Here is a 12,251-nt window from a genome sequence, read left to right as displayed (position 1 = left end):
TAATGAGAACAATCAGTAAGATGATGGAAAAATAGTCCTTAATCATTTCTTTTCTAAGTGTGTCCTCAGCTCAGCATTATTGGCATTATCTGGGAATTTGTTAGTAGGGAAAAGTCTTAAGGCATAAAAACCTAGTGACTCAGAATATTTGATGGTGAGGTACAGTTATCTGTGAATGTACAATACATTCAGCATGAAAACATTGGGCTAATATTTGAACACCGATTTTAAAAACTTTGAATTAGATATGGTTTCTTAAATCCTGGTTATCCTTCACTATTTTTTTTTTTTTTTTTTACTGAACTTAAATTTTATAGTTAAACTTTTAAAAAAATAACCATGTTAAACTTTTCCTTCTTTCCTTCCTTTATTTTTGAAGTGAATGCCTATTGAATGCCACACAGACCTTCATGGACCCTGTATAGCAAAATTTACAAGAGGGTGAGATACACAAGTGGATAACACATTAAATAGAGTGCACATCATGTTATATCTAATTTGCTCATATAAACACACTTTCTTGGAAAACTCTGAGTGTATTTTATTACCTACAAAAAAAAACTATGAATTTCTTCCTGAGATAAACAAGAATTGATGAATGCTTCCTTCTATTACCCTATGTAAGCCCCAATGTTAGTCACTATTTTCTTGTATGTTCTGCAGATCCTTTCCTCTTCTGCTCTCATTGCTGCCCCCAAATTGTCTTCTGCATACTCCCTGCTAACTTAACCTCTGATTTATCAAAATAGGTCCATGATAATATAAAAAAAACTCCCTCTTTGATTTCCATTTTCTATTATCCACATCATTTTCCAGTGTTATCTTTCTTTGTCCCAGTTCATGAACTCAACTTTATTTCTTTAATTCCAGAATATTCATTTGCATTATTTTCTTGCACAAGATTAATAATGTTTGTGATGCATCTTATCAACAGAATGCCCAGATTTTTAAAAAATCAACTTTTTAATAAAACCTCCTTATAAGAAAGACTACTACCTGAAATCCCACCTAGAGCTTGTGACTTCTGGTATACATACATAATGCACGTATAATACATACATAAAATCAGTCATACACTGGGCTTAAATTTTGTGTTACATTTATCTACGGAACTCATCTTCTTTACTAAATGGTAAACACTTGGAAGGTCAGCCTGAATTTTATTTATTTAAATTTTTTTTTCTATCACCTAGAATTATTCCTGGCAATGGACAACTTGTGTGAAACTTTAATAACTATTTATGATGCTTTTTAAAAAACAAACCACATATTTTTCTTGGCTCTTCTTTTTAAGCAGGCAATGCTTGTTTCTGGTTACAAAAAAAGAACATATATGTAATTGTGGAACTATTATGAATGCAGAAAAATAGAAATCAACTATCACAATGTCACCAAACTATGAAAATAGTATATTAATGTATCTCTTTCCAGTTTTTCCCTAGGTCTCTAGGTGTATAGGCCATAAATTATATTATTTTTCTGTGTGCTTTGGAGTTGAATTATTTAATATATCAGTAAAGATTCTTTTTAAAATGTTTTTGTTTTTTCATTTGTAGGTGGACATAGTACCTTTATTTTATTTTTATGTGGTGCTGAGGTTCAAATGCAGGGCCTCACTCATGCTAGTTGAGCGCTTTACCACTGAGTCACAACCCCAGCCCTCATTTAAGATTCTTTAGGAGCAAAAATTAAGCATTTTTATTACATTTTTCCTCTTTACTTATCAAGGCTTTTTCTCTTTATAATTCAAAGGATTCAGAGGAATATGATGTCTTTTTCTATTTTATATCTCATTTGACAAGAATCATTACTTAATCATACCTATGCTTGACTGAACTGATTTATTTTCAAAGATTTATGAAAGACATTGAAAGAATGGATGAAAATCCAGTTTACTATTGGGGATATATAAAGTATATTCACAGTATTATACGCCCATCACTACAGTGTAACATCAGAGCATGTTCATCACCACCAAAAAGAAAAAAAAAAATAGCACTGCTGTCTCCCTTTCACCTGCCCTATGTTTCCTTGCCTAATTGTGCAGTACTTGGCTAGATTGTCCAGTACGATGCAGAATAGAAGTGGATGTCGGATGTCGTTTTTTGTTATTCATCTAACTGGGGAAATCATTCAGTTTAAAATCATAAAGAATGAGGCTCAACCATGAAACTTTTTAAATGGACTTAAGCAGATTGAGAAAAGTCTCTCTTATTTCTGTTTAAGTATGGTAATCATAAAAGGGTGTTTGATTATGTAAATGCTTGATCATGTAGTTTCATCCATTATTTTACTGATATGTTGCATTACATTAAATGTACTTTATATGTGCAACATTTTATTCCTGGTTAAAGTCACTGGATCATAGCACAGACATTTTTTCATATGGTGAATTGAGTTTGCTTGTATATTTTTCAGGAACTTTTCACCTGTACTAATAAGAAATATTTGATTATTATTTTATGTTTTGGTAATGTATTTGATGTTGGTAGTTCTGGTCTAATTGAATGAAGTTATTCTCACAGTTACATTTAGCATTTCTAAAAAAATACTTATAATATGGTTATAGTCTTTGTATGAAACATCTCAAATTTCATAAAGATAGCTAATTTTTTAATGTGCATGAATCTTTTCTATATTTTTAGAAAGAGCTTGAAGGATTAGTATTAATTCTTTAAATGCTTCATGGAAATCACTAGGACTCAATCTAGTCCTTTGTCTGTCTCAGTGTAATTTTTTAAAAAAATATTACTAATTGAGTCTCATGACCTGTTGTAGATCTATTTTGATTTTTAAAATTTCTTCATGGAATCAGTCTTGGAATATGTGTCATTCAAAAAACTTTTCTATTGTGTCTAAATTTTGAAATTTATTGGCATAAAATTCTCAAGATTGTCCAGATTTTGTTTTCAGTAAGACAGGTAGTGATGTCCTTTTTATTCCCAATTTTAATAATGGAGTCTTCTCCCCTGATCTTTTTTTCCTTCATTAGTCTAGCTAAAGTTTATTTCATTTTGTTGATTTTAGTTAAAGGAACAACTTTTGGATTCTTCAGCTTTTCTCTTTTGAGTTTCTGTTTCTAATACTAATTTCTGTTATGTTCTTATTTCCTACATTTTTTCATTTTAATTATATTTCATTTTACATTTTCTGGTGTTATAAAATGAGAGGCTAGGCCACTGATATGAGGTTTTCTTCTTTTTCAATATAGTTATCAACAGTTATACATTTCCTTCCATTCACTGCCATAAATTTTAATATGTCATAGGTTGATTTAACTATTCTCAAAATACTTTCTAATTCTCTTATTACTTCTTAAACCTTTTAGATATCTAGAAATGTGTTGTTTAATTTCCAAATCTCTGCCAATTTCCCAAGTTTGTGTTATTTACTGAATTTCATTCCATTGTAATCAAAGCACAGAGTGTGTATTATTCCATACTTTGAAATCTTATTGTTGTTTTCTTTATTTCACATATGTTCTATCAGGTTTTATAAGTATTTGAGGAGAAGAAATATTTTTTTGCTGGTGGGTAAATTATCCCATAGATATCTCCTAAGGATAATTTTTGTAGAGTGTCACCAAGTCTTGTCATCTCTTATTAATATTCTAACTAGTTTTTCTATTCATTTTTTGACTTCTAGGTATCAAAATACTTAACTATTATTATCTGCTTTCCTTTTAATTTGATTAATGTTTCTTTTATGGATAAATTATGGTTTTTCCTTTATACTTTCCAGATTTTCTATCTTTTTATTTCTACATTTTTAAGCAAATTTGTGTCAATATGGGTCTTTTCATGTTTACTTTGCCTAAAGTTCCTTGAGGTATTTGTGTGTAGACTAACGCTTTTCATAAAATTTGAGATATTGTCCAAAACAATCTTGTCAAACATTTGCTTCTATTCCTTTCCTCTCTCCTTCCGGCACTCCTATTATAAATACATGGTGTTTCTTAATAGGATCCCTCATTTCCCTGAGGCTCCTTTCATTTTTTCCTTTATTATTTTTGTCTCTTTGCTCTTTATAGTGAATAATTTCTAACAACCTATTTTTAGATTCATTATTTCCAGATCTTTAATTATTATTAGCTCTTTACACTTAAAAAATTAGCGTTTGTTCTTTTTTGGTTCTGTGGTTAATACCATATCTTTTTTGATATTGATATTATCATTCTGATAAGACATTATAATCTTACCTGTTATGGTTGAAATTTGAGGTGTCCCCTCCAAAAGCTCGTGTGTGAGACAATGCAAGAAAGTTAGAGGTGGAATGATTGTGTTATAAGAGCTTTAAACTAATCAGTACATTAATTTCCTGATAGCAATTAACTGGGTGGAAACTATAGGCAGGTAAGATGTGGTTGGAGGGGAGTCATTGGGGCATGCTCTTGGGGTTCTGGTGAGGAGATCCTATTAAGAAACACCATGTATTTATAATAGGAGTGCCAGAAGGAGAGAGGAAAGGAATAGAAGCAAATGCTTGACAAGATTGTTTTGGACAATATTTGGTCCTGGTGAGGAGAGCCCTCTCTCTCTCTCTCTTTCCTCACGCCATATCCCTCAGCATCTTTTCCTTGCCACACCCTTCTGCCATGATACCCTGCCTAACTTCAAGTCCCAAAGAATGGAGTAAGCTGTCTATGAACTAACACATCTGAAATCAAGAGCTCCAAGATACATTTTTCCTCCTTAAAATTGTTCTTGTCAAGTTTTTTGGTCCCAGTGGTGAAGATCTGACTAAAACATTACCATTCTTTAATTTTTAAATCAGGGTTATCTTTAGAGTTTCTAAAAAATATACTTATGATTATAGTCTTACATGAAATATCTCAGATTTCTTGAGGGTAGTTACCTGAAATTTTTCATGCACATGAATCTTTCTTCTTTCTATGCATTTCTTCATTTTCCTAAAAAATGAAAATTTTCTATACAAACTTAAAAAATTGTAAGTATTTTTAGCCCTACTCCAGAGTTTTTTGGTATTATTATTTGCTTGGATATTTATTTATTATGTTTGTATGTTTGCTATTTGATCAGATTACTTCATTGAAGTCAGTTATCCTGTAGAAACTGCAGACTCTGATGTCATTTTTCAGAAAGCACCAAAGTGGGCATCCACAGTCATCCTGAATCCCTGCAGCCCAACCCCTTACCAAGGAAGATCATGGTTTTAATTAGATTCTACTTTAGTATCTTTTTCTGTAATTTCTAATAAGCTTCTAACAAATCCTCAACTGGTATAATATTCAGCATCCAGTGATTACTATCTGAAAATATTATTGTTTTTGACAACTCCCTGGAGCAAAATGTGTGCCACTGTATAATCCAATTAATTTGGGGCCTCTTTGCAGTGGTATTATAGGAGTCCAGTCCTTAAGACTTGCTACACACCAGTGGTGCTATTCTTAGTTGTCTTTTCCCCTAATCTGTAGTGTTAAATTTGTATCTGGTCTATGGTTTGGTTTGTTGCTGTTTGCTGCCAGTCTCTTTTAATTGTTTAACATTATGATTTCTGCAGATTTTCAAGGATCATGCTTAAGCTTGAACTTTCCCATACTATCTTCTAAATCAAGTCAGATTCCTCAAGGACAGATCAAAAAATATTTTGTTACAGTGTACCTCACTAATGTATAGATTCTTTGAGCCACTTATCTATAGAGATGTATGTGGACATGAGATTGTTTCTCTCAGAACAATGCCCTGCTTTAAAAGCAGGACTCTAAATAGGAACAGTAGTCCATAGTCTTCTCGACTTTTATTTCCCAGTTTCATATCTCTACCACCAAAGCAAGCTGGGATGAGAGCTCTTTAGGGTCTGGTTTTCTCATTTGCCTTACTTCACATTTTCCCTCAGAGTGAGAACTGTGTGAATGATGAGAGTCCCACAATTCTCTGCCTCTCCCTTCTGGAATAAAAGTCTGCCATATGAAATAAAGAGAGAAGAAATACCAGTATCTCTTCTGGGCTGATAATTGTAGCCTTCTATTGGGAGTTGAAAGCGGAGAGAGTTCCTTGTTTCTGACTGTACCTGACTTGGCCAACTTTCTCGCACTGAACTCAGGGTATAGGAGGAAGGAGGTTGACACAGACCTCATTTTTCTTACCAAAATTTAGTATATTTTCTGGAATAATTGTTTTCTAATTTTCTTTATCCTCGTAAGAGAATGTCTTGAGACACCAAAGGATTGGTATATTTTATCATTCACACCAGTTATGTTTGTTTCTCTGGTGGGTAGGTTGATAGAACTCGTCATACCACCATTTTTGAATTGCTTACCACCATTGTTTTTTAGTATTTCATTTTTAGACCCCATCTTGAGATCTTTATATAGGTTATATATTAAGTCATATCTAGTAACACACTTATTTTTTGGAAACACTGAAATTTGCCAAGGGCATATAACTAGTAATTATGAATGTTGTAATTTGAATCCAGGTTTGTCCTAATTCACAATCATACTCTTGAGCACAAAATTTGCGTACAGAGAAGAGAATTATGTCAGGAAAATTAGGACCTGGTAATTCTCCAACACTCTGACCTCAAGAGAGAGGCTTTACGAGAAAAAATATTGGACAGCTGAGAAATGGTGTAACTAGGTAGAGGGACTAGAAAGTGATTGTTGGTAAGTAATCAAGAAAACAACTCACTTTTACAGTTTATAACAATTGCTTTGGGCTCACTGAAGTGGAATAAAAACATATGCAAAGGCATGTAACTGATTATATAACAATTTTCGAATTCAGCAAAGCACTTCAAATTGCCAACCATCCTGAAAATGGCTATGGGTATATTATAATCTGCACAGGAGGAGCTCTTAAATCAGCCAAAACTTTTCACTAGCAATGCAGTACATAAACACATTAGCCAATTACTGCTATTTCTTCATGTTCCATCAAATGACAGACAAGGATTTAGGAGGGAAAAAAAAATCAATAAACCCACAAACATTTAAAAAAATTAATTTGCAGATTAGGATATACATCATTCAGTGTTCATTTCAGAATGTATTAACCCATGAACATTTCAAAGCCTGATTCTTATGCACTCGCCACACTAAACCCTATGTCAGATTTGGATTCTAAAACTTGATCCTGAATTCAAGACTATTTTCATCAATTAATTGTATTCACAATACTCCTTTTATTTTGTGTCATATGTCTACTTTTTGATCCTTTTAAGTTAAGTATTAAATAGGGCTTCCTTCTAATCTTTCAGAAAACTTCTACCAGTGACCACTAGATCCTACTTCTTTCTTCAAGGTCTAGAATCATCTACAAAAAATGTAAGAAGTGATTTTGCTTTAAAATACAATTGAAAAAACATTCAGAAGAAAAGCTGTGCATTGGGTTTTGATGTGTTTTGGGGTGCTTACTTATGGCATTGAATAAGATTATAAAAATATTGAAGTACAATGAAAAATTTTTGAATCATCTATACCCTGCCTTCAAGAAAATTCTATAGAGCAATATTAAATGATATTCTAATGTACCATAATAGCACTAATGAAGGAAAATGGAGATAATTATTGACTCTATTATGTACAAACTACTATTCTATGGACGTTGCATCCAATCTTCAAAATAATTTCATAAAGTTAATACAGTGAGATTTCATTTTTGCAGTAGTGAAACTGAGATATAAAGCATAATGATCAGTACAGTCAAGACTCAAGAGTTCTGTCCCTGCAAATGCACTCCTCTATCTGTTCCGACCCTGGTTTATTGTTGCTATATACATACCAGGCTACTATAAGGTAACTTATAGAGTCTATACTGTCTATACTTCCTACCTTCCACATCCACATTATAATGTCAAATTAAACACCCTTTAATACCATGCAATTAAAGGAGGAAAAATATGTGACCGATTAGTTATTTCTGCAGACCAAAAAACAACAAGGAAACAAACAAAAATTGCACCTATCTCTCTATCCCAACCCCAACACAGAAAAAAGGGTCTATTTCATGAAATTGCCAGAAAATACACAGAAAAAGTGATCTGAAAACTAAAGAGACAGGACTCATTAGAAATCAACCCTATGCCATCTTGTGTTCATCTTGGACTTCTAACTTCAAGAACTGTGAAGAAACAGATTTCTGTTGTTTCAGCCAATCAAACTATGGCATTTTTTTTTTTTTTTATGGTACCCAAGGTGAATAATAGAGTGACTAAGAGTAGATTTAAGCTTCCAGAAGTGTGTTGTTTGGCTAGTACCTATTTAAGTGCTACTATTAATAATAGTCATTGTATTTTGTCTTTAAACATCTTTAGTTCTAGAGCTTAAAAATAAACTTTATTTTTGGAAGCACTTCAACTTCTTACCTGCCAATGCTGTATTAAGCCTTTGAATTTGCAACTTCTAAATATAAAACGCTGCATCTGCTTTCCAGGAGAGAAAAAAAATCACAAACCCTCGATTTTATGATTGTGGTTTTCTCATATCAATGAAGGAATAATAAAAGTTTTGAATTACTAAAAGGAAATTATTTTAAAATGAGAAGAAAGAAGCCATGAGAATAGCAGATACACAGCTAACTCCATCAAATCATGAAGACAGGAAAATTACCAAAACTGATTCAAAGTTATTCATAAAACATGATCCTACCTAAGAAAAACAAGAATTGCCTTTATCCATTTGAAGTTTTAATATGAACAAAAATATAATAACTGATAAAGTTGAAATATGTACATATATATAATGTACATATAGACATTTAAGAATAACACTGTTGATCTTTTGGAATATGATCACTTAAGAATAGAAAAATATCCTGTAAGTATGGGCAAAACCACAAACACAGCACAGTATGGTTCAAGGAACCATCTAGGACTTAGAAAATGATAAGTGCTTTTTTATTCCTGTATAAACTGGAACTTGAGTAGACTGCACTTTTCAAGGCATAGCTGTTATGACTTCACAGAGACCTGCTCGGGTTATTTGATAGACATGCTATTAAGTAGAAATGAGTGAATGTATTTTACAATGCTTTAGAGTTTCTCCAAAAACAGTCTTAATTCATTTAAGGAATTATATTTAGAATTATTGTGAGTGTTGCATGGTGAAGAGAGAGGTCTGCTCTTTTCTTGCATTTTCTGTGTTGAATTATGGTCAGAACAAAAATATCTACATTGGAATGTGAAGCTAGTAAATGTAAATGTGCAAGCATGTGTGTAAATACTATGATAAATGTAATCTTTCCACAGTTAGCCCACTGCTGGTGCCTATCTTATATAAGAGCAGATCCTAAATGACTTTTAGGAACTGCATATCTCAAGTTCCCAAGAGAAAAATTGAATATAAGGAAGACTTATAGGAGATGGGAATATATAGTACAGGACAAAAGCCAGTAAGGAAAATGACTTTCTTCAGACAAAGAGATGGTAAAATCAATGTCCTTCTCAAAGTTGTAAGGTTAGTAATCCTTCAAGTGGATGATGGAACCAACACTGTTCTCATTAATTTTGTCAATGTTGAAGTGACTCATAACTTAGAGAAAAGTTAAAATCAGAAGTGATTTTAACTAGGTAAAACAATGTATAGACAGGTAAAATGAAGAGTGCTAATTCTAGAATTAAAATTGGAAGTTGAGAAATATATTCATGTAAAATGGAATGCAACTGACTTGTGTAAATGTAACTACACAAAAGCATGCATTGGATCTTGGGTAAGAAAGTGTAATATTAATCATACCAAGAATATGAAGGACCTCTGATTACTGCTATCCTTTTAATAGGGGTTTACCAACTTAAAAAGAAGAGAATAACTTTTTGCTTTTGTAATTGCAACATAAAAATGAAGACACAGCCAGATGTGGTGGTACACATGTTTAATCCCAGTGGCTTGGGAAGCTGAGGCAGGAGGACCACGAGTTCAAAGCCAGCTTCAGCAACAGTGAGGCACTAAGCAACGCAGTGAGACCCTGTCTCTAAAATAAAATACAAAATAGGGTTGGGGATGTGGCTCAGTGGTTGAATGCCCATGAGTTCAATATCTGGTACCAAAAAAAAAAAAAAAAAAAAAAAAAGAAGAAGAACAAGAAGATACAGACAAAAGATTTCTTTTGTTCCACTTGTTTGTTTCTGTGATGCTGGAATTTGAACCCAGGCCCTCACACACTAGGTGAGGGCTCTTCTATTGGCTGCATCCCCAGTCCAAGAGATAATTAAAAAGTAAAACAAATTTTCCCTGACCTTACCTCCCAAAGTAAGAGTACTAGCATAAGTAGTTATAAAAGTGAAAAAAAGAAGCTGTTTCTCTCAAAAATAAAATATAAAATGAGGAAATAATTTATAACTTGTAATATGGAGTTATAACTTATAATATGGAAGTTTGATTTCACTAAATATTTATTCAAAGAAAGGATTGTTATTGAAGCTATATAAATTTACTATGTGGTATTGAAAGAGTAGAAAGAAATTTGTGAAAAAACAACCTTTAAACTACCTTTGTACACATCACAAAATAGCATCATTAGGTTAATTAATTTTAATAGTAAGCAACATTATTTTCATGTTTTAAATGCCTACCTCTATTTCCACTTATCCTCAACATAACTTTTCAAGGTTACTTTTTTCTTATTTTATTTTTTTCCCTTTCTGCAGTTCTTTTTTATTTTTCTCTTTTATTTTTTTCTGTTTTCCAGAAGCAAAGAGTGACTATATGCCATTCTAAAAAACTTGATATGTTGAGGAAACAGGATTGAATTTGTGTCATAGATCTAAAAAAACATGTTGCTGAAAGTTGAGAATATTTAACAACTTATCTTGCATCTTTAAAATATTCATTAAAAATCTAAATAAGTTCACCACAGGTAAATATAGCATACCAAAAAGAAAGGTGTATATAATTTGCTGTGAAACAATACATTTAGACACATCTAATAGTCTATTTGACAATTTATGCTACAAGAGTTATAGAATAAAAACTGCTTTTGTATCCAATTTAAAAACATGAATGTTCTTCTTTTTAACCTAGAGCTTAAAGACGATTTACAGAAGTAGGCCAGTATGAAGTATTGCCACAATAAACTTGTTTTACTTCTCTTTTGTTGCAAAAATTAGAAAAGCACTGCAATGCTATTGAGTCATAAAATATGTTAGCAATAAAACAAATATAAGCTATCACGTTTATTTAATTTCTACTGTTACCACCATCATTCAGAAACTTCTTCAAAGTCTTTTATATATTTGGAAATAATTTGTTTTGAAAAAAAATCAAAGTTGAAATAACATTTTTTTCAGAATGCTCAGTTGTGAACAAAACTATCCCTCATAAAACAAAAGAAAGTCCTTTTACTTTTTTCATGCAGATAATGTGACTTGAAAATAATCTTATTTCAAAAATGTTAATCACCATGAACATGCTATGACAATATGCTTGATATATTTTAATAAATTATAGCTCCTCTTATTTGGCATCAGATCTTGATTAAGTTATATGGGATAGATCTATGCTAAGCAATTAAGTACACTGAAACAAAATCATTACTACACTCACCTCCATTCAGAATGCACAGCTGTTGAAACATCAAAAAGCAAAATGTTACTTATTGCTACTTAATTCTCATATATATTATTATTCTGTTTAAATATTAATACTTGCATTAAAGTATACTATGGACAAACTTATTTTATTTGTAATTGATCCAAGTGACAAGAGTTGTAATTAGTGAAGATGACATGACAAAAGTAAAATAAAAAAATTATGAGTCTCTCCCATAAATTATTGCAATTATTTGCTATTTTAAAGATGTTATTCAGATAGTTTCACAAAAGGAAAATTGATGTTTTATTTGTTTCTAATTAGCAAATAAGTAACTTTTAAAAGTTACTAGAAAATGTAGAGTGTATGGAAATTTTATTTTATATATCACCTGGCATTTTTAGTTTTAAAGGAGAAATTACCACAAAATAGAGTGCATATGCCAATGACATCATCTCTTCTTTTTGCTTGAGAAATTATTTATGAGGTGGGGGATGTGGTTCAGGGGTAGAGTTGTTGCCTAGCATTTGCATGACCCTACGTTAAATCTCCAAACCACAAAAAAAAAGGAATTGTTTTTAAATTTCTCTGTAGAATTAATTAATATGGCAGGAATTCTCAAGTCTACCAACTGAGGTTAAAGTAGAAAATAGATCCTTTACAACAATTCACAGCGAAGAATTTCTGCAACCTGTAGGGCCCTTAATTCAGGTTCCTGGACAGCATGGTGAAGGGATGAAGAAAAGAAAGACACACAAATAGAGGA

The sequence above is a fragment of the Sciurus carolinensis genome, chromosome 9 (assembly GCF_902686445.1).
Source record: "Sciurus carolinensis chromosome 9, mSciCar1.2, whole genome shotgun sequence".
NCBI classification, from domain to species: Eukaryota; Metazoa; Chordata; class Mammalia; order Rodentia; family Sciuridae; genus Sciurus; species Sciurus carolinensis.
Note: the sequence above shows the minus strand (reverse complement) of the source record.